Here is a 19,370-nt window from a genome sequence, read left to right on the forward strand (position 1 = left end):
GCCAATTAACTAAAGAATAATGGAGACTACTATTTAGCCCTTTTCCTTTTGCACCTTACATGCACTTTACATGCACTTGGCACTTTGTGCACATTATTTGTGAGTAAAACAATTCATTGAGGTTTTCTAGTTGTTCCCATGCTGTTACAACAGTGTTGTCTTGGTCCGAGCACACATGAGCTTTTGTATTACTCTTTGTTTCTATTGAGTCTGTTTATTACATGTTATTTGGATTAATAAATCAATTTTTACTAAATTGTGGACTTAAGTACTCCGTTGTTTTGTAGGATCCTTCAAGTTAGTATAATGTTATAAAAACTATACTGTGTCTATCAGATAACACTATATTTGCGCTAATTTCTCCTACAGCCTCATCGATTAACCTTTTTACAGTCTGAAATGGCTACTTCCAGTCCACAATAGATAACATAGATGAAGGCTTAGTGGCCCTTTAGCTTCATACTGATCCTGCTTGTAGGTTCAAGATGGAAGAGGCCCCTGCTGGGACCCTCAACAATGCCATAACTAGAATCTGAGGCACATATGATACTGTAGACATACAGATGTTTGATGTCGGGAATTACACGTACATATAGTAAATTATTTCTCCAATAGAGAATGAATTACAATATTATATTGCCTATATAATGTATAACTTGACACAATTTTATAATTAAAAAGATTGTTTTTTTTTTTTTTTTTTTAAATGATGGTTGACTTAAAGAGACCTTATTTGATAAAATCATAGGAGAAGTTTTATGCGGGTTGATGGCATTAGACTATTATAAGTACTAAAATGCTAAACAGACAAATGGACTAAATAAGAAATTCGCTTTCAGCCAAAGCGGGCTGGTTCTGTATCATACATTATGAGGCTGGCTTTTGATGCAATTTGAAGTCCACCTGTCTTAAACCAGCAGGGATTTCTTTTCTATCTTTTATAAGAGCTTTCTGCTGCCAATTACCAGCCGCTGAAACAGTTGGAGATAGTTTTTTTTTTAAAAAAACTGATTGTTACAAATACAAACTCATTAAAAATTTTATCTTCGGTCTTTCGACAGGTTTTCTTTTTCAACATTGTCACAGCAGAAAGCATCTTATGAATCAAGTGATCTTTTTGTGCTCATTGCAACTTTATAAATCTGAAAACATATTTTAATGAGGCTCTGCTGCTTCTGATCACAGCATCCTAGCTAACGTACTGTTCTCCCAATATCTATCCCCTTCCATTAACAGAAAAATTAAAACATTTATTTTAATGAACGGATAATAATAAAAAAATTGGACATTTTCTTAAGTCTTTGGAACACATAACATTTATGTATTTAAGGTTAGGTTTAGGTTAAAATGAAGTTTCTATCCAATTGCCGTCGTATCATCGGTTATGGAAAAATATAGGGATATTTATCGTAATAAAACTCACTAATTAGGACCGTTTTGAAATCACATTTGATCTTTTTCTGTATAATGAATCTAATCAGGTACACCGTGGTATGGCACATCTGTAAAATGCTGCAAAAAAAGTCAAAGAAAAGTAAAATATTCCAATTAAAAGCTGGCTATAGTCATTTGTTGCGCTGCAGATGGAATACAATGAATTTCTATAAGGGCATATTAAGTCATGGTCAATGGTTTAAAATTTTCATAAAATGGGACAAATACAGAAAGACAAGAAATGGATTTATTTTATTCTTAAGTTTGACTTAAAAAATGTAAACCAGCATAATTTTTTTTTAAATATAAGCTTGTGCGTAATTTATATATAATATATTATATGACTTTCCACCATGGACATGTATTTCAAGTCAATAATTATAGATGTCTGACAGAAAAGTGACCCACCTATGAGACCCCCCCATCCTCGCTGGAGAAGAAGGTCTCTTTTGTAACCTACAATGAGGAAGACATAAATACATGACCGATCACCTTTTCATTCAATCTCCTTTCCCTTCCTCTTGATAGGTTGGGACCCTTTCCCTATTTTCCCAATAAGGGGTGAAAATGTGACACAACCACCTACTAGTCTTTTGGCATAGCATTATGTTTTAACCCATTAATTATCTACTCTGCTAGTCATTTATCTAGCCACAATCATTAACAGTTTCTGGTTGATGTCACCTGCTACGCATAGTGAGTAGTATACTAACAATTCTACATTGATAGCCCGTCTGGTACCGGTTAATGTACACAGCCCTCTAATTTCATTTATAAACTAAGAAACTCTAGAATAACAATTTATAGGTCTGTCTTGCCTGTGAAAGCATTGAATAGATTTAGACAGGGAAATTTAGGTGAGCAAGAAGCTATCTTTGGGCTCTATACTCTACATGTACTTTCTATATTCTATGTATGGCTGTCAGAAAAGAGACAGCAAGTACTGATGGAAGTCAGATGGGCACTGAAAATTGTTGCCATTTGTTTAGTGAACAACTGGGGTCTCAGCCCTTCTAATCTTTCAACTTAATGTACATTTGTTTATGCACCCTTCAAAAATCCTTCTAAGGGTATGTGCACGTGGGGTTTTCTGAGCGCTTTTTTGGAGTGGATCCACTTAAAATAAAAAATCAATTTGAAACTGTTTGAAAAATTCTTTCTTTTCATTTCTATTGTAAAATCACTTTACCATTCATATGTTCAGTCTTTTATTATCATTTTTTTTCTTTTTCAGGTTTTGTAAAACATCTGGTGAAAAAAAAAATACTCCAAATGGATTTTACTCCAAATTAATCACTGTACGATCAGAAGGCTCAAAAAAAAAAGAAAGCTTGAAGAAAAAAAATCTCTTCCAAGACGCTTCAAACATTCTATGAAGCCTCTTCAGAATACTAAAAATTCCCCAAAAAACTCCGCAAAAATTAAGCTTTTTTTAAACTCTGCGTGCGCACACCGTAAGTGTCAGTAAGGCAGTCAAAACAGAAATATGGAATAAAATAAAAAAAATTATAGAACATTTTCAAATTATCTACCTCAAACTCATGAAGAAAACGTTTTAAAATAACAGCAAAAGTGGCTAATAATAGCTAGATGTAAGTATTGCATCATCTTGATTATTCTGGCTGACAGAATATAAATCAGGTTGCTTTCTCCTACTTGTCTGCTCAATTACTTCATCCTTTTCCATGAATTTTCAAATAAAGCACAAATAGAAAATAATGATCAGTCAATAGCAGTTCACTGAAAAATGTAAAATCTCCTCAATCTCTTGGAAAATGAGTAGGGCAAAACAAGTCAAAGAAGGTCATTTCAAGAGAGCGTTTTATTTAGAAACAAACCTGATGAAGTATAAAATAAAAATAAAATTCAGACAAAATGCCCATATTCTTTGCAATGCATATTCATTCAAATGTAATGAGAATGCACAACATTATATGTGGAGTTAATTAATATCTTCTGGGCAGATGCAACCTGGGGAGATTCACAATGACCCAATAGGTTAGGGGGCCACTGTCAACTTTAGGCTAGGACAAAACAGTGACAAAAACAATCAAAAAGCAGTTTTACCCTGTGGCATCACATGTTATGGTTTTAGTCACACTGCTACCGGGGGCATGCTCAGTGGACTGACAGGAGGACTTAGTCCCTGGAGTAGCTCGCTGCTGACCAACATGCGTTGCTATAGCTGGACCAGAGGTGGCAGCAGCAACCAAACCTACAATGCTGGTGCGAGCAGAGCACCGGGATCAATGAGTCTGCTGAGCAGGCTCCACTGCAGCCGGAGAGTAATGGGAGACCGCTGAAGGCAAAGCTCGGGATTCCTGCTGTGCAGCAACAGTATCCCGATGCCTAACACTTTCTTCATTGTAATACTACCCCCCTCCCATTAGCATCATTTACAACCACAAAATCCATCCTGTGCCTGTGCCCTGCACTCTATCAGAAATGCATACCTCATTCTCCCTTCTATGGGCACTGTATCCCATATGGATCCCTGAGGATCTTCTGAGCAGTGACCTGTGGTGTGCACGCCGATATGGTGCTATCCCCACTTCCTCTCCGCATAGTCATCACCATGTACATATGGTTCCTAGCAATGACTATGCAGGGACAAAGTGGGGAAAGCAGAGTATCGGCCCGCACACCAGAGATCACAGAGACTCGCCGGCGCAGAAGATCCCTGAATGCAGTGCTCACAGAAGGGAGGATGAGGTTTGTATTTCTGAAGGAGTGCAGGGTGGAGGCGCTGAATTACCGGACCATAACTGATGCTGATGAGAGGAGGTAAGTATTACAATGAAGAAAGGAGGCAGGGACTTCTTCTAGGCACCCCAGAGCCTGGAAGAAATCAATAGAATAAAAGCAGAATATAACATTTCTCAGTATCAAGACCATTAATATGAGGCATACAGGTAGGACTACCTTAATATTTCTATTACTTGTATGCCCACATTAACAGGTCATATACGTCTCGGGGGGTGACAGATTCCCTTTAATGAACATAGATTGTTGGTTATTATCATGTTACCGTCAATTTATATGATTACGTCACTTTTACAATACTAAAGCTGTCTTTGCATTAAAGTGATTGAAAGGCATTGAATACAGTTTTAGGAGATCTCAGAATGCTATACACATCTTTTCAGGGCAGTTGGAATACCTGTCCGTTGAGGCAAAAGGATACACCATGAATCAAATTTTTTAAAAACCAAATTCACCAAACCTAGCAAATTTGAATTGCAAAAGCTTCAACCACCTCTAACAGTTATTAGAAAAACTGTACTACAAATTTACAGCAAATTCACCAGAATTACATTCAGTTGTGTTGTGGATTTTGCTTTAAATTAGCAACCCAATCATTTTATGCATTGTGAAGTGTAAAGTCAGCACCACAAAAAAATTTCTTTCACAGATTCTGTGCGGTATTTTCATGCAGCCTGTGAAGAAAATTTGGTAATCTCTCAACAACTTTGCCGTACTGTAATATGCTGCAGACTTTCCGCACAGAAAACAACAAGCAGAAAAACACCAGTATACCCTCCACCATGGTTTGCCAACTTGACTTTTTAGTTCTTTTGAGACAGCTTATCAAAAAATTACTGACAGCCAATATTTTTATGAACATATTGGAAAAACACCATAAATCATTATAATTATATGTGATCTACGTCTACGGCACATAATTCTCATATGAAGGCATCAGCTGCATTCACTGTAAGCTGTAAAATGATAATTACAGTCAAAGTAATCTGTATAAGTTTCAACACCTTCAAAAAAAATCTTACATTTTTTTCCGGACAGGGGCAAAAAAGTGCCCAATTTTTATGGCAACCCAGTCCTCCACATGTTAACATACTGTACCAGGATTGCCAACTTGATCTTTTATTTTTTTTTTCTCTTAGACAGCCAAAATTGTTTTACAAACATATTGAAAAATTATAATGAATCTTTAAAATCATGAGTGATGCACATCTACAGCTTGAATACAGAAATGAACACATTATCATTAATTACTGTGAGCTGTAAAATAATGATAGCGACAATAACACAAGCGCCTCTAGCTTTAAAAAATATATTTTTTTTAAGGAGAGTTTTAAAAAATGACTCTTTTCTGTGGACTCTCCAGGAATTTTAGAATAATTGTCAAAACTAAAAATGCGGTTAAACAGATTTTTACTAAATAGAAAGATAAATATTTCTGATCTCAGCATTTCATCCTCTATCATATACTGTCTACATGTAAGAATTTCACAGCATAAGAGACCAGAAAGATCAACTATAAAAAGAAAGAAAGGCTACAATATAGTGTGCCACATCTACGTTATCCTTTAATCCCCAACTGAGCTATATTTTTAGAAAGATCATTTGTGAGGTCAACCAAACTACTGCTTTACTCCAACTTACAATGTCTCATTTAATTTTACACTCCTTAACACTGAAATTGCAGCATAAAGTAGGAAAAATTATGGAATTTTATATATCTCAGTTACAATGGTCACGTCATGGAAATGTTTACGAAATGGAAACTACATTTTTAAAACATCTTGATTTATTTGTATTGAGCATGATTGTCCCATAAATAAATATATGTACTTACATACTTTGGCATGCTATCCATAACTATTAATGGTTATCTGAGGAATGTTCTGCTGTGCTGAATGCACTTGGAAACACAAATCTTCAAGATCTGCTGCTGGCAGCTCCTTTTGCAATTGCTGACCAATGACATTCCAGTTGTGCTCAATGGGAGACACATCCAGTTGCGCTGCAGGCCATGGTCACACATTTAGGCCATGTAGGCTTGTCACAGTAACAAGAGCAACAAGTTTCCCTGATGTTGCTTTGAAAAATGTCTCTTGGGACACTTTTGAGAAATGGCTGTACCACTACTTTCACTACCAAATTAATGCAACACCAAGTTGTTAGTGTGCCTGGAAAGAAGACTAGAGGTGTCCAGGTATTGTACATTATGCCCATTCACACCATAATCTTGTGAGTAGGACCATGATGTTCCATCACAAAGGCATCTTCAAGACATTGCTCACGGAGGCTAGAGTGGAGAAATAGAGGTTGGAATGGAGATGTACCTCTTTCAGTGACGAGAGCCACTTTTCATTTGGATGCAATGAAAGCGGAAGACCTTGTGGCCAGCACGTTGAAGAGGCCTTCACAAAGGAACGTCATACCAGTCCAGCCCTAAAGCTCCTTATTTCTTGCTACAATACATTCATAGCAAAGAGATTTCCTGACTGCTTTAAACAGCTCAGCGGGAAGTTTTGCACTGTGCTCTTAAAGGTGAAACCATAGGATGTCAACTATGATCTTCGGCATGTTTACAGTGACTGGAAATATGATAGGGAGAACGAGCAAGCAGTGTAAAGGCTCTGTTACATTTAGCAATGCACCAGCCAGTGATCTTGACCACGATATGACCCGGTCAGGATTGCTGGTGCATCGCTAAATGGTCACTAGTGAGCTGCCAAACAGGCAGATCTCACTAGCGATGCAGCAGCGGTCGGCGGTCGTACTCACCTGTCAGACGCGGCAAGGGTGACCGTCTTCCGCCTGTGTCCATGGCTCGCTCGTCGGCGCCAGCAGAAAGCCAACGATAAGAAATGGACCGGGCCGATCTCGAGCGATCACCGATAACCAGCGGGGGAGCCGGTCGGATGCGAGTATCACATGTAGCGATATTGCTAGTAATATCGCTGCTGCGTCACAAAATCAGTGATACTTTAGCGATATTGCTAGTGATATCGCTACATGTAAAAGGCCCTTAAACTGACATTGGAAGCTCCACACTTGTAATCTTATCAATTTGTGACTTTGGCCAGATGGGATGGTACTTGGCGTAGCAGACTGTTAGATTATATGATAATACATGAACACATTATCTGACTCATTGCTGCCCTGCTGTATACTGAGCCTATGTGGTGCAACTGTCAGTACATGTAACATTATTGTCTATAAGAGAGTCTCAGGACAGTGCATACTAGATTAAATCTAGATTAAATGAAAGGAATGTCAAGAAGGTGATAATGTGGTGGGCCATTTTCCATTTTCATACTGTATAGGATTCTCTGGCTGTGCTTTGTAGGTGGAGTGGGTAGGCAATAAGAGTGGGAGCATGAGAGCTGTGAGAGAGATACAGCTCTGACTCTTGAGAAATTTAGATAAGAGGTACACAAGAAAAGCTGCCAGGAATTTCAGGATATATACAATGACAAACTAGAAGATTGGCCATAGTGGTTTTAGGTGAGGTTTAAAAGCAATAATAAAGGTAAATGAATAGAAACTGCGGATGGCACCGCTATTACCATATATCAGCTGATGGTATGCGTCTGGCAGCAAGCTGTCATCCAATGCTCCTGGGTGCTTGACCTCGCAGCGATCAAATCATTGAATCCAAGTATAGGAAAGGTCGCACTCGACAGGATAAAATATAGCTCCTTTATTGACACATATTTACATGTCAGGTCAGAGTGGTGTGGCAAGAGTGTTCACAAGCTGACAACGGCTGTTTCGCGCTGTTCAAGCGCTGGACCCGTGGAAGCGCTTGAACAACGCGAAACGGCCGTTGTCAGCTTGTGAACACTCTTGCCACACCACTCTGACCTGACATGTAAATATGTGTCAATAAAGGAGCTATATTTTATCCTGTCGAGTGCGACCTTTCCTATACTTGGATTCAATGCAATAATAAAGGTAGCTGGGGGTTTTGAGGACGCATTTTTGGTAAACCCAGATTGGAATTTTTTGTGCCAAGAAAATACCTTGGTGGTGAGGAGATATGATTTAAAAACTTTGCACCTCTAAAGTTCTATCTATCTATCTATCTATCTATCTATCTATCTATCTATATCTATAGCATGCAGCGGGGATGGAGCTCTGTATCAGAAAAACAAAGCTCCAACCACTGTGAACATATATTAAGACTTTAATGAGCACATCATTTCAGCCCTTTTAGGTTAAAAAAGAGAGTGATATATGAAGGGGGATATTCACATTAAAGTCAATTGTCCTAATGGAGTTAATTTAACAGTTCCCTTAGGTTGCCCTCTATGGTTGAGATATCAGTAGGTCATACAACACAATCCAGATCATCGAGGCAGGTTCCTGACAATGAAGATATGACAGTGCTATTTATGTCACTCATTAGAACCACATAAAAAACCATGTTCATGTAATTTAATGCTATACTACTCTATAGAACAGCACAGAAAATGTTTTGGGGTTAACTTTAAACTTCCTCTGCATTGTGTGGTTGGTCTTGTAGTAAGATAATCATAATTGCTTCTAATAAAGCTAAACAACACATTACACTGTACAGTCTTTGATGTATATTTTATAATATTTCTTCCTCTGTGTTAGGCTCCTAATTGATTAATATTATGTGTACATTCCAGCACCTGGAGATCTCAGAAGTCATTAAGTCAAGATGCCCTCGCTGTTCTTTTTCATCATCGGTCTCTTATTACAAAATGTCCTCAAAGCCAATATTCCAAGATCCATTTATTCATCATACTCCGCTACCAAGTAAATGCGTGGAGACCAAGTCCTATAATCTTCAGTTCATTAAACTAGCCTTTAATATGGACATTATTAGAACACTGCCTTTTTAATTAAAATAAATTAACAAAGCAATAAAAAAGTCAATATCAATCATATCTCCCACACATACATTTAATGAAAAGTGTGTTAATGGATAAGTAAAGTGTTTGGGGAAAACATGAGTAGCCCACCCCTCATTGGTCTGTGGTGGAAACCCTTAACAAAACAATACAATATTTAGTTATGGGATCAGTATGATACTGTATGCTCTACAGTAATTTTACCCCTTGTCTAATATTACTTTCCCATAATTAATATTTGGGATAAATAAGTAGTTGGTATCAAACAAAGTGAATATTTGATTTTGCTGCATTACACTCATAATCTATTTCTGTTACTATGATGGCTGTGCATTCCATCTCTGAAGTGGTTTTACTGCTTCACCTTATTTGACCTTTTTTAATAGATTGTTTTTCTGTTCAATGAAATATAATAAATTTAATGAAATATAAACAGTTTTACTTTACCCTGTAAAATGTAGGTAAATGTGTATTTTTTTGCATAGCAATGGAAATGTGAGTCCTGGTTAATTAAAGTACATTTAATTGTTTGGACATGTTAGGGTTGGTGGATTGCACTAAATAAAATCTACTATATAATCGTCTAATTCTGTCTGTCTGTAACGGAAATCTCGCGTCGCTGATTGGTCGCGCCCGGCCGGCCGCGACCAATCAGCGACAGGCGCAGTCCGGCCGTGAATTGGCGCGGCATTTGAACGACGCACGCCACCGCTACCGACGGTTGCAGCGGGTCATCTCCTGCCGCACGGAGGTCAGCGGCAACGCACTCAATGTGAGGATGGTACCCAGGGTCCGGAGGAGAGGAGACTCTCCTCCAGGCCATGGGTACCATAAACCTGTAAAAAATAGAATTAAAATAAAAAATAGTGATATACTCACCTTCCGACGGCCCCCGGACTCTTTTCCTCCTCTCACCACGCGCCTGGCATCTTCCGGTCCCAGTAATACTTTGCACGAAAGACCGCTGATGATGTTGCGCTCTCGCGAGAGTAACGTCATCTCCGGTCCTTCGCGCAAAGCATTACTGGGACCGGAAGATGCGGGGAACGTGGAGAAGAGATCGGGGGCCGTCGGAAGGTGTGAATAACCTTTTTTTAAATTTTTTTAAATTATCTTTTACATTCTATTTTTTACTTTTGATGCTGCATAGGCAGCATCAATAGTAAAAAGTTGATCACAATTGTCAAACACTATGCTTGACAAGTGTGACCAACCTGTCAATCACATTCAAACTGCTTGGAATGCGCTTGAATTCCGCACGCGAAAATCGCGTGAAAAATGCAAGTTTTCCGCAGGAAAACGCATGCGAATTCACATGTGTTTTTTCCATGGCGGGAGTTGCGGAAATGCTGCGGAAATTTATGCACTTCTGCAACGTGGGTACTTAGCCTCAGTGTGACACACAGCAGCAACCAGGCCCCCGCTGTGAGATCGCCGATCGTGGTGGATCGTCCTGGACCATCTTTTGATCGTCGGTCTCCCGCTGGCCATATTCTAGAATACCCGATGTGTTAGAATCGGTCCACCATCTAGTATAAAATAAAGTGCAATTGCAACCCAGGGTCCACCGTGAAGAGATGATCCTTCTGCTAGTGTGAACAATGACAGAACAAAACAGTGAGCATTACCTTAAACACATTTGTGCTAACACCACACAGAGTGATCGGAATGCAGAGTACCAAGCTCAGTTACTTCACAGAGAGGTACTGTACTAAGAATGATAAGTACTATACCCTGCTAACGTCACAGGGATGTTAGCGCGTAGAACCAACCCAAATCATGTTCTCCGTGGTCTCAGCTACTCCCCCTAGCCAAGACCCCGGAGAATTTCTGATGCTGGGGGCGCTATCTACTTACTTCTCAGTGCCGTTAAAAAAGCGCTGAGGAATAAATACCCTTAACTGCTGCTGATAAAAGGCATATAGGCAGTCATTAAGGGTTTAATAGTGTAAATATTTTTTTGAAAGTGTTTATAAAAAAACTGTAGGGAATTGCTCTTTGGCAGATTACAGAGTGTCACGCTCATGCCCTGACTGGTGGGCATAAGCCAGGGGGTTGTGGCCCCACTGTGACACAAACCAGACTACCCTGGAAGGGGCGTGACTAGGACAGCTACCTTCGTGTTCACTGGAGCCTCTGATGGTGAGGCCAGGCTTGTGTCGCAGGTAGCTGCCAGGTGCCACTCCAGGGTGGTGTCTGGCTGTGGCTGCTGATCCCACTTGGGGAAATGGAACACTATGACAGGTGCAGGCAGCAGGCATGACTGGCAGACGAGCACGGCTGATATTTGGACAAGTAGGCAGGCAACCACGGCTGAGACCCTAGCAGGTGGGCACAGTTGAGACACAAGGCAGGCACGACTGAGACACAGGGCAGGTAGGCACGGCTGAGACACAGGGCAGGCAGGCATGGATGAGACACGGGGCAGGCAGGCATGGCTGAGACACAGGGCAGGCAGGCACGGCTGAGACACGGGCAGGAACTAACTCAAAAGGCTCAGAGATAAGGGCAGGAAGGGGTGGTGTATGGAATAGGTAGAGTCCTGTTCACACAGCAGGTGCAGGTACTGGTATTGGCAGGAAGGAATGGTGTATGAATGAACAGGTAGAGGCCTGTTCACAAAGGAAGTGTACCGCCAGACTGTGTAGAGGTGCTGCAGTTTGCAGCAAGAGGTTCCGTAGCAGCGGAAACGAGGCACATGCAGAACCGCAGGAGTGCGTAGCATAAGCAGAGCCACAAGAGTACAAAGCAGAGCCACAAGAGTACGGAGCAGGCAGAGGCGCAAGAGTGTGGAGCTCAGGCAGAGTCACAAGAGTAAGGAGCAGACAGAGCCGCAAGAATACGGAGCAGGCAGAGCCACAAGAGTGCGGAGCATAAGCATACTGAGAGGACACAAGGATAGACACAGCAAGGAAAGTAGCCACAGTCGAGGAGACCGAGAGACAGAGGTAGAACTGAGTACAGATAAGGTAATGGTACGAGACAAGGTACAGGAACAAAGACACAGGGAGCCAGACATACTGCCACCGGGTGGGTAGAGAGTAGAGTTGAGGGACTTTTGGTTTTTTAGGGTCGCGTTTCATTTCGTGAAACCCGACTTTTCCAAAAGTCGGGTCGAGCAAGATCGTCCGATTATAGGGAAAAGTCGGGGTCGTCCCGAAACACGAAACCCAATGTAAGTCAATGGGGAATAAAAGTCGGCAGTGAGAGGAGGACAGGAAACACACCTACAGTGCCCATTTGAATGCCAAAAGCATCAATTCTTCTTACTTAAGCTTGTCAACCTTAATTAACTTCATAATACAAGTTACGCACTGAAAAATGGGGGTTATTTGGCTAAAGTTGTGGGGGGGGGAGGGCTGGCTGCAGGTTTTCATGTGCCCTGGGCGAAAGAGCGCCCCTTTAACACATACCACAACTCATCATGCTCCGATACGGCAGATAAATAGCGGTATAGTACAATGAAAAATACCTCCCTTTTTACATCTCATGACGAGGCCCATCTATTTCTCCATACAGAATCATTGGTCCCATATAATGTTTGAAACAGTATATGATGAGCTCCACATAATGCTACAGTATATGTTGGTCCCCATGGATGAAGCTCCACTGTCTTATGGGCCCAAATAATGCTCCAAACATAATGGGCCCCATTTCTAATGCTCTAGTGTATAATGGGCCCTGTAAATGCTGCTCCAGTGTCTGATGTCCACCTTTGGAATGTTCCAGTGTATGGTGGGCCCCATCTATCATTCTCCAGAGTATAGTGCTCCCCAAAAATTGCTGTCCCAACATTGAAAACAATCAAATAAGTCTCCTCGCTAGGGAATCCCTGTACGTGTCTGGACAGGTGCTGTAGCTTGCTTAACAGCTCGCCAGCCGTTCTCACGCCCAGTATGGATTGCACGTGATTGCACAAAGGTTAGAAAGGGTACCGTATCCCTGGATAACATGTATGGATAGCGTACACATTCAAAATATATGTCTCAGGAGGCAGGCTCAGACGGTGTCAGGCCCAGTATGGATTGCACGTGATTGCACAAAGGTTAGAAAGGGTACCGTATCCCTGGATAACATGTATGGATAGCGTACACATTCAAAATATATGTCTCAGGAGGCAGGCTCAGACGGTGTCAGGCACAGTATGGATTGCACGTGATTGCACAAAGGTTAGAAAGGGTACCGTATCCCCGAATAACATGTATGGATAGCGTACACATTCAAAATATATGTCTCAGGAGGCAGGCTCAGATGGTGTTAGGCCCAGTATGGATTGCACGTGATTGCACAAAGGTTAGAAAGGGTACCGTATCCCCGGATAACATGTATGGATAGCGTACACATTCAAAATATATGTCTCAGGAGGCAGGCTCAGACGGTGTTAGGCCCAGTATGGATTGCACATGATTGCACAAAGGTTAGAAAGGGTACCGTATCCCTGGATAACATGTATGGATAGCGTACACATTCAAAATATATGTCTCAGGAGGCAGGCTCAGACGGTGTCAGGCACAGTATGGATTGCACGTGATTGCACAAAGGTTAGAAAGGGTACCGTATCCCCGGATAACATGTATGGATAGCGTACACATTCAAAATATATGTCTCAGGAGGCAGGCTCAGACGGTGTTAGGCCCAGTATGGATTGCACGTGATTGCACAAAGGTTAGAAAGGGTACCGTATCCCTGGATAACATGTATGGATAGCGTACACATTCAAAATATATGTCTCAGGAGGCAGGCTCAGACGGTGTCAGGCACAGTATGGATTGCATGTGATTGCACAAAGGTTAGAAAGGGTACCGTATCCCCGGATAACATGTATGGATAGCGTACACATTCAAAATATATGTCTCAGGAGGCAGGCTCAGACGGTGTTAGGCCCAGTATGGATTGCACGTGATTGCACAAAGGTTAGAAAGGGTACCGTATCCCTGGATAACATGTATGGATAGCGTACACATTCAAAATATATGTCTCAGGAGGCAGGCTCAGACGGTGTCAGGCCCAGTATGGATTGCACGTGATTGCACAAAGGTTAGAAAGGGTACCGTATCCCTGGATAACATGTATGGATAGCATACACATTCAAAATATATGTCTCAGGAGGCAGGCTCAGACGGTGTCAGGCACAGTATGGATTGCACGTGATTGCACAAAGGTTAGAAAGGGTACCGTATCCCCGGATAACATGTATGGATAGCATACACATTCAAAATATATGTCTCAGGAGGCAGGCTCAGACGGTGTTAGGCCCAGTATGGATTGCACGTGATTGCACAAAGGTTAGAAAGGGTACCGTATCCCCGGATAACATGTATGGATAGCGTACACATTCAAAATATATGTCTCAGGAGGCAGGCTCAGACGGTGTTAGGCCCAGTATGGATTGCACGTGATTGCACAAAGGTTAGAAAGGGTACCGTATCCCTGGATAACATGTATGGATAGCGTACACATTCAAAATATATGTCTCAGGAGGCAGGCTCAGACGGTGTCAGGCCCAGTATGGATTGCACGTGATTGCGCAAAGGTTAGAAAGGGTACCGTATCCCTGGATAACATGTATGGATAGCGTACACATTCAAAATATATGTCTCAGGAGGCAGGCTCAGACGGTGTCAGGCACAGTATGGATTGCACGTGATTGCACAAAGGTTAGAAAGGGTACCGTATCCCCGGATAACATGTATGGATAGCGTACACATTCAAAATATATGTCTCAGGAGGCAGGCTCAGACGGTGTTAGGCCCAGTATGGATTGCACGTGATTGCACAAAGGTTAGAAAGGGTACCGTATCCCTGGATAACATGTATGGATAGCGTACACATTCAAAATATATGTCTCAGGAGGCAGGCTCAGACGGTGTCAGGCACAGTATGGATTTGACGGCCCAGATTACACAGCGGAGGAGCAGGGAGAGGTAAAGATTGCAAATGCTGGGGCCCTGCCCAAGCAAGGGGGGCCCACTCGTGGGCGTCGGTACTGGCACTGGGCCCCTCATAGTACAGCGGTGTGTCTGACGGCGGGTGTGCACCACCACCGTCAGAGACACTTGATTGCACTATGAGGGACCCTGTGCCAGTGCCCGCGCCTAAGAGTCGGCCTACCCACCTGTCCAGGGCAACGGCACTCGCACGGTGTCGTGCGGTAGGTGGTGACCCTGGCCATGGGGGGGGAGGCAGCACAGTTAGGGAGTTTTAGAAAGTGGCATATGTTGATGTTGGACATTCAGCTGATGCAAAAGGCGAAATAGGTGAAGTACCAGGAAGAGGTGGACCAAAGCAAGCCATTTTTCTGTCACCCTATGTGTCATCAGGGGAAGGTGGGACAAAATCCTTGGAAACCCATGCGTGGTTCATTTTAATGAAGGTTAGATCATCCACATTTTGGGTTGACAGACGGGTCCTTTTTTCTGTCAGGATTGATCCAGCTGCACTGAAGACTCTTTCCGATAGCACACTTGCAGCTGGGCAAGTGAGCTCCTGTAAGGCATATTGGGCCAATTCAGGCCAGGTGTCCAGTTTAGCGGCCCAATAGTCAAAGGGGAATGACCTGTGTGGGAGAACATCGATATGGGAGGAAAAGTAGTTTGTAACCATAGTTGACAACTGCTGTCTCCTGTCACTTTCCATCGATGCAGTATTACCAGTTGTGTGAGCGGTATTTGAAAAATCAGTCCACAACATTGTCATGAAACCCCTGTCTCCAACGCCACTTCTGCTGTGTGCACCACGAACACCTCTGCCAAGCTGCCCCCGGCCCGTACGGCTCGTGTGAGAACCATCACCGCTGCTGTGTGCTGGGAATGCCTCAAGCAACCGATTTACCAGAGTTGCTTGTTTATTAGCCAATATTAGGTCAAGGTTCTCCTGTGGCATGATGTTTTGTAATTTACCTTTATAGCGTGGATCCAGGATGCTGGCCAACCAGTAGTCGTCATCGTTCATCATTTTGGCAATGCGGGGGCCCCTTTTTAGGATCCGCAAGGCATAATCTGACATGTGGGCCAATGTTCCCGGTGTCAATGATGCACTGCGAGTGCTGGGTGGAGGAGCACTTTCTGGCAAATCCACATCCCTCCAGTCATGCACAAACCCTGTACCAGACCTTGCCACGCCAACATTTTCACTTGCCCCACGAGATGCATCCTCCTCCCCTAAGTAATCATCCCCATCATCCTCCTCCTCCTCCTCCTCTTCTTCCTCCACCACCTCGTCCAGGAGAGGTCCCTGAGCAGACAATGGCTGAATGTCATCAAGGATTCCCTCCTCCTCTTCCTCCTCATCAACATTGGCTGCAGACGCCTGCTCCTTAAGGTGCGTCAAAGTTTGCATGAGCAGACGCATAAGTGGGATGCTCATGCTTAGGATGGCGTCGTCTGCGCTTACCAGCCGTGTGCATTCCTCAAAACACTGAAGGACTTTACAAAGGTCTTTCAGCTTCGACCACTGCACGCCTGTCAACTCCATGTCTGCTCTCAAAGTGCCTGGCCGTGTATCCTCCCACAAATGCATTATGGCCTGCCTCTGCTCGCACAGCCGCTCCACCATGTGCAGGGTGGAGTTCCACCTTGTTGCAATGTCGATAATGAGGCGGTGGTTGGGAAGGTGGAGCAATCGCTGCAGCTTCTGCATACGAACGGAGTGTACAGGCAACCGGCGGATGTGCGCGCACAGTCTTCGCACCTTCTGGAGCAGGGCTGTTAACTCCGGATAATTTTTGAGGAAGCACTGCACCACCAGGTTCAAGGTGTGAGCCAAGCAAGGTATGTGGCTGAGTTTTGAAAGGGCTATGGCTGCCACAAAATTACGGCCGTTATCACTAACTACCTTGCCTGCCTCAAGATGTACACTGCCCAGCCATGACTCAGTTTGTCGCTTCAAGTACTCGGCCAGCACCTCGGCGGTGTGTCTGTCGCCCAAACACATCATCTGCAACACAGCCTGCTGACGCTTTCCACTAGCTGCTCGATAGGGGGACACATCGTGTGCAACAGTGGCAGCTGCAGATGGAGTGCTCGTACTACTGCGCTCTGTGGATGAGCTTTCGCTTCTGGAGGAGGAGGAGGAGGAGGAGGGTCGAACGCCTACAGCCAACTGTCCCACCACCGCTGTCCCCTGTGGACCGTGCATCCACCACATTAACCCAGTGTGCAGTGATGGACACGTAACGGCCCTGGCCATGCCGACTGGACCATGCATCAGTTGTGAGGTGCACCTTTCCGCTCACTGACTGCTTGAGTGCATGGACAATGCGGTCTTTCACATGATGGTGGAGGGCTGGGATGGCTTTGCGAGAGAAGAAGTGGCAACTGGGTAGGTCATAGCGTGGTACTGCATAGGCCATGAGTTTGCGGAAAGCTGTGCTTTCCACCAACCGAAAGGGCATCATCTCAAACGAGATTAGTTTGGCAATGTGGGCGTTCAAACCCAGTGTACGCGGATGAGAGACTGAGTACTTTCTTGACCTGCTCATAGTGTCTGGGAGGGTGAGCTGGACTTGAGAGCTGCATATGGTGGAAGTAGCGGTGGACAGGGCGGACTGAGAGAGGGTTGATGATGGTGATGGAGTTGGTGTTCTTTCTGATGGCCTAGAATCAGTCTTTCGTTGATATAACAGTGGGATTCCCTGACTGCTGTGGTCTTGCAACGACACCTCAACATTTGCTGCTGTGCTAACCGGTGGGCTTACAGTGGGGGAAACAATGTAGCGTTGCTGACTACCTTCGTTGTGTTCAGTTGCACATGTGGCACTTGAGGTTTGGTGTTGTGTCCACGCTTGCAAGTGCATGCTGGTTAAATGTCTAAGCATGCAACTGGTATTCAAATTTTTCAGATTTTTCCCTCGGCTAAAGGTCTTTGCGCACTTCTTACAGATAACCTTGGCCTGATCATGAGGATTTTGTTCAAAAAAGTGCCACACTGCACTCTTCCTACTTTGGCAGACATTTTGCGGCCTAGCACGCTGTGATCTTTTGACCCTCTGGACAAGCTGTCCAGCAACTCTTTTGATGTTTGGAACCTGTCTTTGGAGTGCTCCGGGCCTGCCAGATAACAGCTGTTGCGATGTCGATGTCTGCTGTGGATGCTCCTCATCTGAGCTATTGGAAGCAGCACCCTCTTCCCCCAATGGATGCCAATCTGGGTCAACAACTGGGTCATCCATCACCTCCTCTTCTATGTCATGTGCACCTTTCTCTGTGTCACCGTGTATGGTGGTATAGTGTGCGGGAAGGGGCACCTGAGTCTCATCAGGGTCAAAATCTGGCTCTGTACACTGCGAGGACAATGTAGTGCTCTGAGTGAATGTACCAGCAGAATCATCCATCAGCGGCTGTGCATCAGTGCACTCCATGTCAGATTCATCTTGGCCTGGGTAATTCACCATTTGACTTGATAATCCAGGCATGGTATGTGAAAACAGCTCCATGGAGTAATCAGTAGTATGGCCTGCGTTATCCTTCAATCTTGGCTGGGGTGAAGGACACAAGGAAAGGTGTGGTTCATGAACATGAGCCTCCAATGATGACTCAGTGCTTTTACTTTTTACAACTGAAGAAGAGGAGGCGATAGAGCTGGAGGCTGAGTCAGCAATGTAAGACAAAACTTTTTCCTGATGCTCTGCCTTTAAAAGCGGTTTGCCAACTCCTAGAAAACTAAGCGTTCGAGGCCTTATGTAGCCAGACGATGACGCAGGGTCAGCACCTCCTGCATTCGGTCCTATTTTGCTCTTGCCACTACCATCAGATCCACCACCAACACCATCATTACCAGCTGCCAACCCCCGCCCAATTCCACGGCCTCTTCCACCAGCCTTCCTCATTTTTGGTAGAAATGTAGACAAAATCCAACAAACTATATAGTAATGTAAAACAAGGTACAAGGTGTCTATAGGACAGGGGAGATTTAGAATTTCTGCACACACTTGTGGACAGTGGACACTTTTGGATTGTGTGAGGCCCACTGATATCTGAGCGCTATGTGACAGGCTCGATGGCACAGCTGCCTGTGACCAAAGTGACGAGAGGATAATGGAGATTTTGAATCTCTGCGCACACTTTTGGACACTGGACACCTGTGGATTGTGTGAGGCCCACTGATATCTGAGCGCTATGTGACAGGCTCGATGGCACAGCTGCCTGTGACCAAAGTGACGAGAGGATAATGGAGATTTTGAATCTCTGCGCACACTTTTGGACACTGGACACTTGTGGATTGTGTGAGGCCCACTGATAGAATCATAGAATCATAGAATCATAGAATCGTAGAGTTGGAAGGGACCTCCTGGGTCATCTGGTCCAA

Source organism: Dendrobates tinctorius, unplaced genomic scaffold, assembly GCF_039654945.1.
Source record: "Dendrobates tinctorius isolate UK_male_01 unplaced genomic scaffold, ASM3965494v1 ptg000115l, whole genome shotgun sequence".
Lineage (NCBI taxonomy): Eukaryota > Metazoa > Chordata > Amphibia > Anura > Dendrobatidae > Dendrobates > Dendrobates tinctorius.